A 12,249-nucleotide genomic window follows, 5' to 3' on the forward strand; every position below is an offset into this window, starting at 1 on the left:
CCTCTGGAAAAATATTTGGGCTTCTAGCTGTGTGTGGGACTTGTTCTATTAGTCCATCTATACTGACCTCCATCAGGTTGCAAATTGAATATAATTTTTTTCTGCATCTACCTCTGAAAAAATATTTTGGCTTCTAGCTGTGTGTGGGACTGGTTCTATTACTCCATCTATACTGACCTCCATCACGTTGCAAACTGAATATATTTTTTTCTGCATCTACCGCTGAAAAAATATTGGGCTTCTAGCTGTGTGTGGGACTTGTTCTATTAGTCCATCTATACTGACCTCCATCAGGTTGCAAATTAAAAATAATTTTTATCTGCATCTAGCTATGAAAAAATATTTGGCCTTCTAGCAGTGTGTGGGACTTTCTCTATTAGTCCATCTATACTGACCTCCATCAGGTTGCAAATTAAAAATAATTTTTATCTGCATCTACAGTACCTCTGAAAAAATATTTGGGCTTCTAGCTGTGTGTGGGACTTGTTCTATTAGTCCATCTATACTGACCTCCATCAGGTTGCAAATTGAATATAATTTTTATCTGCATCTAGCTCTGAAAAAATATTTGGCCTTCTAGCAGTGTGTGGGACTTTCTCTATTAGTCCATCTATACTGACCTCCATCAGGTTGCAAATTAAAAATAATTTTTATCTGCATCTAGCTCTGAAAAAATATTTGGCCTTCTAGCAGTGTGTGGGACTTTCTCTATTAGTCCATCTATACTGACCTCCATCAGGTTGCAAATTAAAAATAATTTTTATCTGCATCTACAGTACCTCTGAAAAAATATTTGGGCTTCTAGCTGTGTGTGGGACTTGTTCTATTAGTCCATCTATACTGACCTCCATCAGGTTGCAAATTGAAGATAATTTTTATCTGCATCTAGCTCTGAAAAAATATTTGGGCTTCTAGCAGTGTGTGGGACTTTCTCTATTAGTCCATCTATACTGACCTCCATCAGGTTGCAAATTGAATATAATTTTTATCTGCATCTAGCTCTGAAAAAATATTTGGCCTTCTAGCAGTGTGTGGGACTTTCTCTATTAGTCCATCTACACTGACCTCCAACAGGTTGCAAATTAAAAATAATTTTTATCTGCATCTACAGTACCTCTGGAAAAATATTTGGGCTTCTAGCTGTGTGTGGGACTTGTTCTATTAGTCCATCTATACTGACCTCCATCAGGTTGCATATTGAATATAATTTTTTTCTGCATCTACCTCTGAAAAAATATTTGGGCTTCTAGCTGTGTGTGGGACTTGTTCTATTACTCCATCTATACTGACCTCCATCACGTTGCAAACTGAATATATTTTTTTCTGCATCTACCTCTGAAAAAATATTGGGCTTCTAGCTGTGTGTGGGACTTGTTGTATTAGTCCATCTATACTGACCTCCATCAGGTTGCAAATTAAAAATAATTTTTATCTGCATCTAGCTCTGAAAAAATATTTGGCCTTCTAGCAGTGTGTGGGACTTTCTCTATTAGTCCATCTTTACTGACCTCCATCAGGTTGCAAATTAAAAATAATTTTTATCTGCATCTACAGTACCTCTGAAAAAATATTTGGGCTTCTAGCTGTGTGTGGGACTTGTTCTATTAGTCCATCTATACTGACCTCCATCAGGTTGCAAATTGAATATAATTTTTATCTGCATCTAGCTCTGAAAAAATATTTGGCCTTCTAGCAGTGTGTGGGACTTTCTCTATTAGTCCATCTATACTGACCTCCATCAGGTTGCAAATTAAAAATAATTTTTATCTGCATCTAGCTCTGAAAAAATATTTGGCCTTCTAGCAGTGTGTGGGACTTTCTCTATTAGTCCATCTATACTGACCTCCATCAGGTTGCAAATTAAAAATAATTTTTATCTGCATCTACAGTACCTCTGAAAAAATATTTGGGCTTCTAGCTGTGTGTGGGACTTGTTCTATTAGTCCATCTATACTGACCTCCATCAGGTTGCAAATTGAAGATAATTTTTATCTGCATCTAGCTCTGAAAAAATATTTGGGCTTCTAGCAGTGTGTGGGACTTTCTCTATTAGTCCATCTAAACTGACCTCCATCAGGTTGCAAATTGAATATAATTTTTATCTGCATCTAGCTCTGAAAAAATATTTGGCCTTCTAGCAGTGTGTGGGACTTTCTCTATTAGTCCATCTACACTGACCTCCAACAGGTTGCAAATTAAAAATAATTTTTATCTGCATTTACAGTACCTCTGGAAAAATATTTGGGCTTCTAGCTGTGTGTGGGACTTGTTCTATTAGTCCATCTATACTGACCTCCATCAGGTTGCAAATTGAATATAATTTTTTTCTGCATCTACCTCTGAAAAAATATTTTGGCTTCTAGCTGTGTGTGGGACTGGTTCTATTACTCCATCTATACTGACCTCCATCACGTTGCAAACTGAATATATTTTTTTCTGCATCTACCTCTGAAAAAATATTGGGCTTCTAGCTGTGTGTGGGACTTGTTGTATTAGTCCATCTATACTGACCTCCATCAGGTTGCAAATTAAAAATAATTTTTATCTGCATCTAGCTCTGAAAAAATATTTGGCCTTCTAGCAGTGTGTGGGACTTTCTCTATTAGTCCATCTATACTGACCTCCATCAGGTTGCAAATTAAAAATAATTTTTATCTGCATCTACAGTACCTCTGAAAAAATATTTGGGCTTCTAGCTGTGTGTGGGACTTGTTCTATTAGTCCATCTATACTGACCTCCATCAGGTTGCAAATTGAATATAATTTTTATCTGCATCTAGCTCTGAAAAAATATTTGGCCTTCTAGCAGTGTGTGGGACTTTCTCTATTAGTCCATCTATACTGACCTCCATCAGGTTTCAAATTGAATATAATTTTTATTTGCATCTACCTCTGAAAAAATATTTGGCCTTCTAGCAGTGTGTGGGACTTTCTCTATTAGTCCATCTATACTGACCTCCATCAGGTTGCAAATTAAAAATAATTTTTATCTGCATCTACAGTACCTCTGGAAAAATATTTGGGCTTCTAGCTGTGTGTGGGACTTGTTCTATTAGTCCATCTATACTGACCTCCATCAGGTTGCAAATTGAATATAATTTTTTTCTGCATCTACCTCTGAAAAAATATTTTGGCTTCTAGCTGTGTGTGGGACTGGTTCTATTACTCCATCTATACTGACCTCCATCACGTTGCAAACTGAATATATTTTTTTCTGCATCTACCTCTGAAAAAATATTGGGCTTCTAGCTGTGTGTGGGACTTGTTGTATTAGTCCATCTATACTGACCTCCATCAGGTTGCAAATTAAAAATAATTTTTATCTGCATCTAGCTCTGAAAAAATATTTGGCCTTCTAGCAGTGTGTGGGACTTTCTCTATTAGTCCATCTATACTGACCTCCATCAGGTTGCAAATTAAAAATAATTTTTATCTGCATCTACAGTACCTCTGAAAAAATATTTGGGCTTCTAGCTGTGTGTGGGACTTGTTCTATTAGTCCATCTATACTGACCTCCATCAGGTTGCAAATTGAATATAATTTTTATCTGCATCTAGCTCTGAAAAAATATTTGGCCTTCTAGCAGTGTGTGGGACTTTCTCTATTAGTCCATCTATACTGACCTCCATCAGGTTTCAAATTGAATATAATTTTTATTTGCATCTACCTCTGAAAAAATATTTGGCCTTCTAGCAGTGTGTGGGACTTTCTCTATTAGTCCATCTATACTGACCTCCATCAGGTTGCAAATTAAAAATAATTTTTATCTGCATCTACCTCTGAAAAAATATTTGGGCTTCTAGCTGTGTGTGGGAATTGTTCTATTACTCCATCTATACTGACCTCCATCAGGTTGCAAACTGAATATATTTTTTTCTGCATCTACCTCTGAAAAAATATTGGGCTTCTAGCTGTGGTGGGACTTGTTGTATTAGTCCATCTATACTGACCTCCATCAGGTTGCAAATTAAAAATAATTTTTATCTGCATCTAGCTCTGAAAAAATATTTGGCATTCTAGCAGTGTGTGGGACTTTCTCTATTAGTCCATCTATACTGACCTCCATCAGGTTGCAAATTAAAAATAATTTTTATCTGCATCTACAGTACCTCTGAAAAAATATTTGGGCTTCTAGCTGTGTGTGGGACTTGTTCTATTAGTCCATCTATACTGACCTCCATCAGGTTGCAAATTGAATTTAATTTTTATGTGCATCTAGCTCTGAAAAAATATTTGGCCTTCTAGCAGTGTGTGGGACTTTCTCTATTAGTCCATCTATACTGACCTCCATCAGGTTTCAAATTGAATATAATTTTTATCTGCATCTAGCTCTGAAAAAATATTTGGCCTTCTAGCAGTGTGTGGGACTTTCTCTATTAGTCCATCTATACTGACCTCCATCAGGTTGCAAATTAAAAATAATTTTTATCTGCATCTACCTCTGAAAAAATATTTGGGCTTCTAGCTGTGTGTGGGACTTGTTCTATTACTCCATCTATACTGACCTCCATCAGGTTGCAAACTGAATATATTTTTTTCTGCATCTACCTCTGAAAAAATATTGGGCTTCTAGCTGTGTGTGGGACTTGTTGTATTAGTACATATATACTGACCTCCATCAGGTTGCAAATTAAAAATAATTTTTATCTGCATCTACAGTACCTCTGAAAAAATATTTGGGCTTCTAGCTGTGTGTGGGACTTGTTCTATTAGTCCATCTATACTGACCTCCATCAGGTTGCAAATTGAATATAATTTTTATCTGCATCTAGCTCTGAAAAAATATTTGGCCTTCTAGCAGTGTGTGGGACTTTCTCTATTAGTCCATCTATACTGACCTCCATCAGGTTGTGTAACGGGTCTGGGAGGCGGAACCTCGGAGCTACTATACAAGGGGGCGGTCCTTGTAAGGGAGCGGGTGGCGACCAGGGTAGACGGGCAGGCAGTCACAGCAGGTGAGCGGGACAGTCTCTGAATGAACGGGCAGGAGGTCATGGCAAGTGACCGGGGCAGTCTCCGGATAAACGGGCAGGAGGTCACGGCAAGTGACCGGGGCAGTCTCTGGATAAACGGGCAGGAGGTCACGGCAAGTGACCGGAGCAGTCTCTGGATGAATGGGCAGGAGGTCACGGCAAGTGACCGGGGCAGTCTCTGGATGAACGGGCAGGAGGTCACGGCAAGTGACCGGGGCAGTCTCTGGATGAACGGGCAGGAGGTCACGGCAAGTGACCGGGGCAGTCTCTGGATGAACGGGCAGGAGGTCACGGCAAGTGACCGGGGCAGTCTCTGGATGAACGGGCAGGAGGTCACGGCAAGTGACCGGGGCAGTCTCTGGATGAACGGGCAGGAGGTCACGGCAAGTGACCGGGGCAGTCTCTAGGTAAAGGATTGGTACGACCTGTGGCGGCAGATGATAGACTTGAGCTCCCAAGTGAGCAGGCGAGAGTCTCTCGATGAACGGGTGGTCACAGCATGTGACGGAGGAGCCTCCAGGAGAACCAACAGACAGGTAGCAGATGAGCGCTCCCAGGTGAGCGGGCAGGAGTCTCTGAACAGGCGGGTGGTCACAGCATGTGACGGCGGAGCCTCCAGGTAGGCTAGCAGGCAGATAGCAGATGTGCGCTCCCAGGTGAGCGGGCAAGCTGGTCCTTCGACAGACTGACAGGAGTTGGAAGGCAGACCGTAGGTCCTCAGGCAAGCAGGCAGGTAGCAGGATATCAGGCAGGAATTAGACAGCAGACTGGCAGGTATCTGGCAGGTAACTGGCAACGGGACCTGAGGGCTGAAGCAGAGTAGTGAACAGTGCTACAACATTGCTCGGGCACCTCCATTTTGGAGGAGGTGCCTTTTATATGGGAGGTCCTCTGGCAATTGGCCAGGGACTCCTTAGGACGGCGCGCGCGGTCCCTTTAAGAGAGGGGGAGCGCTCGCGCGCGCCCTAAGCACACTGCCGGGGAAGGAGCGCGTGCCGGAAGCAGCGGGGAGAGCAGCGCTGGAGGACGCCGCGCCAGGAGCGGGGAGGTGAGAGGGACGGCGTCTCTGCCTAGAACGGGGCAGAGACGCCGATGCTACAGGTTGCAAATAAAAAATAATTTTTATCTGCATCTACCTCTGAAAAAATATTTGGGCATCTAGCTGTGTGTGGGACTTGTTCTATTACTCCATCTATACTGACCTCCATCAGGTTGCAAACTGAATATATTTTTTTCTGCATCTACCTCTGAAAAAATATTGGGCTTCTAGCTGTGTGTGGGACTTGTTGTATTAGTCCATCTATACTGACTTCCATCAGGCTGCAAATTAAAAATAATTTTTATCTGCATCTACAGTTCTTCTGAAAAAATATTTGGGCTTCTAGCTGTGTGTGGGACTTGTTCTATTAGTCCATCTATACTGACCTCCATCAGGTTGCAAATTGAATATAATTTTTATCTGCATCTAGCTCTGAAAAAATATTTGGCCTTCTAGCAGTGTGTGGGACTTTCTCTATTAGTCCATCTATACTGACCTCCATCAGGTTGCAAATTAAAAATAATTTTTATCTGCATCTAGCTCTGAAAAAATATTTGGCCTTCTAGCAATGTGTGGGACTTTCTCTATTAGTCCATCTATACTGACCTCCATCAGGTTGCAAATTAAAAATAATTTTTATCTGCATCTACCTCTGAAAAAATATTTGGGCTTCTAGCTGTGTGTTGGACTTGTTCTATTAATACATCTATACAGACCTCCATCAGGTTGCAAACTGAATATAATTTTTTTCTGCATCTAGCTCTGAAAAAATATTTGGCCTTCTAGCAGTGTGTGGGACTTGTTCTATTAGTCCACCTATACTGAACTCCATCAGGTTGCAAATTCAAAAAAATTTTTTGTCTGCATCTAGCTCTGAAAAAATATTTTACCTTCTAGCAGTGTGTGGGACTTTCTCTATTAGTCCATCTATACTGACCTCCATCAGGTTGCAAACTGAATATATTTTTTTTCTGCATCTACCTCTAAAAAAATATTGGGCTTGTAGCTGTGTGTGGGACTTGTTCTATTAATCCATCTATACAGACCTCCATCAGGTTGCAAACTGAATAAATTTTTTTTCTGCATCTACCTCTGAAAAAATATTTGGGCTTCTAGCTGTGTGTGGGACTTGTTCTATTAGTCCATCTATACTGACCTCCATCAGGTTGCAAATTGAATATAATTTTTTATTGCATCTAACCCAGCCAATAGTTTTGGCCTAATACCACAGTTTGTCCACTCAGCTCTGCTCGGTTCCCATCCATTGTTTTTTTGTGCAAACAACTCCAGAGTTGTGAATTAGTTAACCACCAAAATGAGTGGAAAAAGGCCTGCTGCTGGTGGAAAGGGGAATAGGAGTGTTGGGAAGGGGAAAAAAGGTTGTGTCCGTGGGGTAGGTGTTAAAGCAACAGTAACATCTACAGAAGAAAGACCATCTTCCAGCCAAACTAAAATGTCTACTTCTTTTAGCGGACAATGTGATAAGATCCCTTTCTTACAGCCACGCCAATCGCTACAAATTCCAGATGAGGCACAAAAACAGCAGGTGCTTCAACGGATATCAAGTGCTCCTTTAAGTGGGCTCTCCTCCACATCAACTTCAACATCACAAATACTCCAGTCCTCAAAGGTGTCACCCCAATCGCACTTGCTTCCTCACAGCTCCCAAATCTCCAGCTGTCCGTCTGAGTATGAGGTAGAAAAAATGGTTGAGTCTGCAGAGCTGTTTACTCATACTATAGCCTGGGAATCAGAGGTCGACTCCAGCGCTTCTGTGAATCCAGACGAGGAAATGATCTGCACTGATGCCCAGAATCTTTATGAGTCGGATCCAGGACCAGACGCAGAAGGTTCTGACCATAATGTAGACCCTCATTCCCAAACTGTAACTCCTGTTGGTGGAGACAATGAGGAAGACGATGATGAGACGCAAATACCTGATTGTAGTGACAACTTTAGTTTTTTGTCAGGGCAGGAACAGGTTGGCTCTGAGGACGACGGGTGTGATAACGCACAGGGTGATGATGATGAGGTTGGAGATCCCACTTACTGTCAACCCACAGTCAGCCAAGAGATGAGGTCAGCAGAGGAGGTGGAGGAAGATGCTAGTGACGACGAGGTCAGGTTGCGCCTTCCTGGACAGAGACGTAGTACTGGAAGCACGTCAACAACTGCATCCTCAAACACAACTCTGCCTCTCACCACAAGTCGTGGTGGCTCATCAGGTCGCATGGGTGCTAAGCCTTGCATAGCCTGGGCATTTTTGAAGATCGATAAAGATGAACCAACTCGTGTTATCTGTAACATTTGTCAGCAAAAGCTAAGTAGAGGCCAAAAAATACATAGTTTGAGTACTTCATGCATGAAACGGCACATGGACATGCAGCATAAGTTGCAGTGGGAAGCTCAGTGTGCTACAATGCGGCCTAGCCGGCCGGGCCAACCACCGTCTGCCATATCTTGTGCATCCGCGGCCTCTTCATCCTCTGTGACTGGGGGGACAGCAGTCACACCTGTTTTGGGGCGCAGACCTGCCACCTCTTTACCCGCAACAGCCAGCGTGATTGGCAGGTCATCATTTTCTTTGGAGGTGGTAACACCAGCTGGTGTTGAGCGCTGTCCGACATCGATAGCACCACCTTTGGATCAAGGCAACCTAACATGTCCGCCTGCATCTTCCTCACAGACTGGCAGTTTGCCGGGGACACCCTTATCAACCCCGTCTAAGCAAAATAGCCAGCACTCGGTCCCTCAGATGTGGACAAGTAAAAGACCATTTCCTCCTAGCCATGAGAAAGCTAAGAGGTTGAATTTCACCATCTGCAAGCTCTTGGCTACGGAAATGCTGCCTTTCCGCCTGGTGGACACAGAGGATTTTCGAGACCTTATGTCCGTCGCAGTGCCCCAGTACCAGATGCCCAGTCGGCACTACTTCTCAAAGAAAGGTGTGCCTGCGCTCCACCAGCATGTCGCACACAACATCACCGCTTCTTTGAGAAACTCTGTGCGTGACAGGGTGCATTTCACCACAGACACTTGGACGAGTAGGCATGGACAGGGGTGTTACATGTCGCTGACTGGGCACTGGGTAACTATGGTGACAGCAGGACAAGGGGCTGCTGTCCAAGTCTTGCCGTCCCCACGAGTTGTGCGTCAATCCTCTTTATGTCAAAGTTCCTCCACTGCTTCTACCTCCTTAACCTCCTCTCAGTCTTCCACCTGCACCCAAAGCCTGTCTGGTCATGCCACAAGCTTTCTAACTGCGCAGAAGGGATCCTGCACACCTCCTTACTATGCTGGCAGTAGGGCTCAACGTCATCAGGCGGTTTTTACTTTGAAATGTCTGGGAAATGTGAGTCACACAGCTGAGGAGTTGTGGTCAGCTCTGGAGAGCCAATTTCATGAATGGTTGTCTCCACTGGACCTGAAACCAGCGAAGGCCGTGTGCGACAATGCTGCAAACCTGGGTGCGGCCCTTCGCCGGGGCAATGTCACACACGTGCCTTGTATGGCTCACGTGTTGAACCTGGTTGTCCAGCAATTTTTAGCCCACTATCCCAGACTAGATGGCCTTCTGCAGAAGGCACGGTCGCTGTGTGCTCACATCCACCGTTCGCATCCCGCAGCTCAGCGACTTACATCTCTACAGAAGTTGTTGGGCCTGCCACTTCACCGGCTAAAATGTGATGTGCCTACCCGGTGGAATTCAACTCTGCACATTTTGCAGCGACTGTGGCAGCACCAACAAGCCCTGGTGCAATACGTTCTGACATATAGCCTGGGCCAACGAGATCCAGAGGTTGGGCAAATCGCGCTGGAGGAGTGGTCTCAGATCAGGGACCTATGCACCCTTCTGCACAGTTTTGAAATGGCGACGAAGATGTTTAGTGCTGACGATGCCATTATCAGCATGACTATTCCGGTGATTTACATGCTGGAGCACATGTTAAACAGAATTCGGAGTCAGGTGGTGGCACAAGAGGAGGTGGAGGAAGTAGAGGAGGAGGAGTTGTATGCGGAAGAGCTAACATCTGCAAGGTCCAGACGGTCTGCAGCACCAAGGCGGCAGGCATGTGAGGGTGGGGGAGATGGTTTTACCAGGGCGCATGGTAGCAGCCAAACTAGTGAGGAAGGTGCAGGAGCCCAGGAAGAAGTGGAGGACGAACTGATGGAAGACTCATCAGATGAGGGAGACCTTGATCACATTTCTGTTGTGCGAGGTTGGGGGGAGAGGACAGAGGAAGGAAGCATGATTGTTACCTCGCCACCAACACAACAGGGACTTGGTGCTCCTGGATGCGCAACACACATGAGTGCCTTCTTGCTGCACTACCTGCAACATGACCCTCGAATTGTGAGAATTAGAAATAATCCTGACTACTGGGTTGCCACACTGTTAGATCCCCGGTACAAAAGTAAATTTGCAGAAATTATTCCTGCCATAGAAAGGGATGCACGCATGCAGGAGTATCAGCAGAGACTGTTGCAGAATCTTACATGTGCTTTTCCACAAAACACCAGTGGTGCACGTAGTGAATCTCACAGTTCCAACTTGCCAACCGTGGGACCGTCAAGTGTTCAGCACTCAAACCGTAACAGAACCACAGTATCTGCTGGTAACATCAATTTTGCGGAATCATTTCACCACTTTTTTAGCCCATCCTTTGCAAGGCCACAGGAGACAAGAAGTCAGACACATAGTCAACGCCTAGAGACGATGGTACAGGAGTATCTCCAAGTAAACATTGAAGCCATGACTGTGTCACTGGACCCTTGCTCTTTTTGGGCTTCCAATCTGGATAAATGGCCAGAGCTAGCCACTTACGCCTTGGAGATCTTGTCATGCCCCGCAGCCAGCGTACTGTCTGAACGTGTGTTCAGCGCTGCTGGTGGTGTGCTGACAGATATGCGCACGCGGCTCTCCACTGATAATGTAGACAGACTCACGTTCATAAAGATGAACAAATCATGGATCCGAAACGACTTTTCTACCCCTGTGTCATCCTGGGGAGAGTAAAAGCTTGATGATTGGTTAAAATCACCTCACCAACCGTTTTAAGCTTTCAAATTGCTAATCATGTTTATCTGTATCTTTGCTGGAAAATAATTTGGGCTTCGTAGCAGTGTGCAGCACTGATTCTATTAGGCCATCTATAATAAGCTCCACAAGATTTAAAATTACTAATCATTTTTATCTGTATCTTGGCTGGAAAATAATTTGGGCTTTGTAGCAGTGTGCAGCACTGATCCTATTAGGCCATCTATACTAAACTCCACCAGATTTAAAATTAATTATAATTTTTAGCTGCATCTAGCCCGGAAAATAATTTTGGGGCTCCGAGATGCGCAAGACACATAAGTGCCTTCTTGCTGCACTACCTGCAACATGACCCTCATATTGTCAGAATTCGAAGTAATCATGACTACTGGGTTGCCACACTCTTAGATCCCCCAAACTTTTCGATCAACCTTTTCATTTTAATAAAGACCAAAAAAATGGTCATTTTTGAAATTATAAGCATTAGCAGGTTATTAGAAACTGAAATCAAACAGTTTTCAACTCAAAACTTTATTCTAGGTGATGTTACATTTTCACATAGGACCACTTGTTCGAAAGGAGCTTCTGAACTCTCTCGTCCATTGAATTTGTCAGGTTTTGGATGGTTTCTGCTTCAATTGTTTTGCATGAGGACAGAATACCCTCCCAGAGCTGTTGCTTAGATGTGAACTGCCTCCCGCCATCATAGACACTCCTTTTGATGATGCTCCAGAGGTTCTGAATGGGGTAGAGGTCAGGGGAGCATGGGGGTCACACCATAAGTTTGTCCCCTTTTATGCCCATATCAGCCAGAGATGAAGATGTGTTATGTGCAGCATGAGATGGTGCATTATCATGCATAAAAATGATCTTGCTGTGGAATACACTGTTCTTCTTCTTGAACCATGGCAGGAAGTGCTGTTTGAGAAAATCCACATACATTATGGAGTTCATCTTTACCCCTTCAGGGATCCTAAATGGGCCGACAATCTCTCTCCCCATGATTCTAGCCCAAAACATTACTCCACCTCCTCCTTGTTGGCGCTGTAGCCGTGTTTGCGTGGGGTGTCCATCAACCAGCCATCCTCCACTCCATCCATCTGAACCATCGAGCGCTGCACGGCACTCATCCTTGAACAAAACAGTTTTGAAATCAGTCTTCATGTATTGTTTGGCCCACTGGAGCCATTTCTGCTTG

This window comes from Phyllobates terribilis, unplaced genomic scaffold (genome assembly GCF_046119375.1).
Source record: "Phyllobates terribilis strain yellow unplaced genomic scaffold, ASM4611937v1 Scaffold_65__1_contigs__length_7625178, whole genome shotgun sequence".
NCBI lineage: Eukaryota > Metazoa > Chordata > Amphibia > Anura > Dendrobatidae > Phyllobates > Phyllobates terribilis.